Genomic DNA, 4,577 nt, shown 5'->3' with positions numbered 1-4,577 from the left:
TTTGACATCTAAGTACAAGGAGGACTTTTGACCATTGTGAACCACACATTTTAGAATGAAATGGGGTCAACCATAGACCACAAACCTCATTATCTCCTCCCCTATTTTCGGCCTCTCTTCAACTCTATATCATTTCTCTCTCTCTCTACATATATATCTTCTCTTTAGGATTTGATCCACTTAGAGTGAGATGTAGGCAAAGAGCAAAAAGGGAGGTTGGTTCTACTCTTCAGGGCTTTATTTCTATACCCTTTTTGCACACATTGGGTGGATTTTAAGTTTGGAAGCTAAGGGCTTGGTTGCATCTTTTGAGGTAGGGGTGTCTAAATCATCTTACTTTGCCTTCATTTTGAGTTTCTTATTATGATTTCATACTAACTATGTGCAAATTGATGATTGAGAAGTTGAAATGATATCTTTTAGTGATGAAAGTATGTTATAGTTGTTGTTAAGTGTATATTTGAAATGCTAAAATTTGTTATAAAAGTATGTCATGTGTTAAGTTGCTATCTTGAGGTCCATGGTTGAAGTTGATGATATGTTTTATTTGAAAGCAAGTATATTAATTAAATTGTTAGTATTGTTGATATTGCAAAGCATGTTGATGTTAATCGTAAACATTGCATGATTTAATTAATGGCATGGACATGGTTGGGGGATTAGAAATGGTTATATGATTTATGTTTGGGGAGAGTGAGAAAATTATTTTGTGAAATAAACTGGATATCGCGAGTCCAGTGCTAATTTAATGTAGTTAGAGTGCGTGTCGAATTTGGACGCGTAACGTTGATCTACTAGGCCTCAAATGGTTGTCGGATTTAAGGCCAGGATAGTAATTAATCTCACCTCAGTAAAGTTGGTTAGCAGGTTTTTAGTGTGCATTGAGTTAGACCGAAATTATGGTCAGGGAAGCATAACATTTCATTGCATGTTGATATACTTATGTTGATTATAATGCATTGATATTCCTGTGTATGATCCCGATCACTTTTATCTATTATTTGTATGTTGACTCAAGGGAGCACAAAGCCAAATGTATTAGGCATTTCCCACCAAGCCGTTGTGCTCACCCCTTATTTATCATTTTCAAGACACGGCAAGGAAATTGTAGAAGATGCACCCTCGCAAGCTTAAGAGTCGTTGATGTATTTTGTCATAGAATTGCTTAGGCAATGAACAAATGTATATGACCATATTCTTTCGTAAACTTTGAGTGAAGCCTTTGTAATCATGGCCATGGAGACCCCATTATTTTGTAAACTTATTCTATTGGACATGTATGAATGTTTTAAGATGATTTTGATTCACAAAAGATGTATGAAATATGTTAATTTGATGATTCAATGAAATGCTTAAAGGTTGATGATGTCCATTTAGCTTTATTTTCATGTTTAGTTACTTTGGGTTCCATTTGAATATGTTTAGAAAACAAACTTTTCGACCTTTTCACCATTGGGCATCATCTAACTGGTTAGATAGGGGTATTTACCTGGTTAGACGAATGGGTAGTGCTTGGATTTGATAGGCTTCTCCCATCTAACTGGTTAGATGGTCATATACCCGGGTACCTGATTAGATGAATGGGCAAAGAGGGGGGTAAATGGATTTCAGGGTAGATGGAGTTATCTACCCGGTTAGATGGCCTTCTAACCGGTTAGATACCTTTATTTACCCGGTTAGATGAGCTATTAAGTTTTTCACACCTACTAGACCATTCATCTATCCGGTTAGATGAACTGATATTTGCACCTTGACCCTGTATTTTAGTAAAATTACTTAATTACCCCTGGACTTCACCATAACCATTGATTGACTTTGGTAATTGACTATTTTACCCTTTTTGGGTCTTCAACTAAGATTGAACATGTTAAATGACTGAAATACCTTTTTGAACCCTATGACCTATATGATTGTATAGAATGACCAATTTGCCTTTATTGGGGCCTTAGTGTACCCAATTAATGTGAAAATGACAGCCCCTGATGAATTTTAGAGCCATAATAAATGTACCAAATGACTATTTTACCCTTATGAGCCCTAAACTATTATTTGACCACGGTAAATGACCGTTATACCCTTATGGACTCTATAACTATTATAATGACGTGAAATGGCCATAGTACCCATGTGTGACCTCAGGTTTGGATAAGGACTCGGTTAACGATCCGGATCCTTGGGTTCGGTCGTTACATGTAAAACCATGAAAGAGAGAGAAACATTTTAGATTTTTAAAATGGTTCGTCGTCGCTCAACAATGGCATCCCCGACGAACGATCTCTGTATTTATTTCATATAAGCTGTCTCATTCCCTTATATATATATATCAAATAAGCATAAAAATGTACTAATGATCGTCTTAACTTTTAATTTATTGTTTCTTCTCTACTTGATTCAGTTGGTACAAGACTACAAGTGGTTTCAAATCATCCTAATTAGATATTGAGTTTTTTCTTTTTCCTTAAATTTATTGTTATTAATTTTTATATGTAACTATAATCTTTATCCAAAACTACGTTGTATTAGTAAGGGGTACATTTATCTTTTTGTAACGACCCAAACCCGGGGATCCAGATCGCTAACTGGGTCATTACCCGAACCCGTTATAACACAAGGGTACTATGGTCATTTCACATCATTATAATAGTTATAGAGTCTATAAGGGTATAATGGTCATTTACTGTAGTAAAATAATGGTTTATGACCCAAAAAGGGCAAAATAGTCATTTTGTACATTTATTATGGCTTTAAAATTCATAAAGGGTCAAATTATCATTTGCTAGGGTCATTCAATGCTTATGATGAAGTCTAGGGGTAATTAAGTAATTATAATGAAGTATGGGAGTGCAAATATCATATCATCTAATTGGGTATATGATTTTATCTAACTGGTTAGATGGCTTAGTCTAGTGAGCATGCAAAACTGAGGACCCATCTAACCAGTTAGATGGGAAAATCCATCTAACCCCTTTTCTGCCCCACCCAACTAACCAGGTAGATGGGAACACAAATCTGATCTAACCGGTTAGATGGGCAAACAAATCTAATCTAACAGGTTAGATGACCCCATCTAACAGGTTAGATGATGCCCCGAAGTGAAATGATCGATCACTTAAAAAACTTGTTAAAATGCAACCCAAAACAACCAAACACGAAAATATAAGTCCATGCACATCATCTAACTCAACAACAACACATATTAAATGAATGTTAGATAATGAATTTCATACCTGATGCACACTCCGGTGCAAAAATGTCATGCTAAAACCCTAATTTCTCATATATTCTCAGATTCGGAACGGTTCCGTTTTGGTGGCTTTTGAGATTTTCATCTCAAAGTGAGGTAGGGGATGTTGATCACCAAAACAAGTCTTTAATTCATCATTTAAAAGTTCAAATTCTCCATAATCTATTACATACATATCCGAAAATAATGATTCATGTCCAAAAGAATAAGTTTGCAAAATAATGAGGCCTCCATGACCATGATTATAAAAACTTCACTTGAAACTCACAAAATAATATAGTCGATTAAATGTGGTCATTGTCTATGCAAGTCTAATACAAAAGATGTCAAAAGTCCATCACTTTACTTCTAAACTTGCGGGGGCACATCATCCATAACTTTTTTGTCATGCCCTGGAAATGTTAGAAAAAAGGGTGAGCACAACGGCTCAGTATGAAATGCCTAAAGCATTCGCCTTGGGCTCATTTGAGTCAACAATCAAAGAACGAAAAAAAGACTTCAGGATCATACATGGGGAATTATTAAGACCATAATTGACACAATTTATATAAATGGATAATCATCATATAGTCAAACTATACTAAAGAATGTCAATGTGATTGAGATGCAATGCCATCCCAACCATAGTCCCGGCCCAACACAACACACACCAAAAATCGCTAACCGACTTTACCGAGGTGAAATTGATTAGTTATTCGTGGCTCCAAATCCGGCAACCATTTGGGGGCCTAGTAATCAATGTTACACATCCAAATTGGCACAAACTCCCTCTAGGTCGAATTAGCCTGGACTCGCGATATCCAGTTCATTTCACAAAACCATTTCTTATATCCCTTCCTAACACATCTTTTATAACAATCTTAACCTCAATCCCCTAATCATGCTCATGCCATGAATGAAATCATGCATTCTATAAGTCAATAATATCAAGTTTTGTGTAATACCCCTAGTTTTAAAAGGATAGTCTCGGCATTTTAATTTTTTATTTTATTGGTTTTTATTTGTTTAATTGCTATTTTTGGTTGTTTAATTGTTTACTTGCATTTATTAATTGATTTTTGAATTAAATTGATTTAATGGTTTTATGTGCATTGTTAATTGTTGTGTGCTATTTTCTGTTACTTGTTAATTGTTTTATTTTTATTTGTATTAAACTGTGGTAATTATTTAACTGCTAATTATGTAATTTATTTAGTTGCTAGATTGTTTTACGTGTCTTCAGTTAGGATGTTATATTATGGGCTAACTAGGGTTTAACTTAGATTAGGGTTTCTGTCTTGGATTACCATTAGAATTAGGTTATACTTGTGCATATATATACACGGTTATAGTC

The sequence above is a fragment of the Cornus florida genome, unplaced genomic scaffold (genome assembly GCF_030987335.1).
Source record: "Cornus florida cultivar Cherokee Brave unplaced genomic scaffold, ASM3098733v1 CherokeeBrave_3.0.0_Hap2_Chr02, whole genome shotgun sequence".
NCBI lineage: Eukaryota > Viridiplantae > Streptophyta > Magnoliopsida > Cornales > Cornaceae > Cornus > Cornus florida.
Note: the sequence above shows the minus strand (reverse complement) of the source record.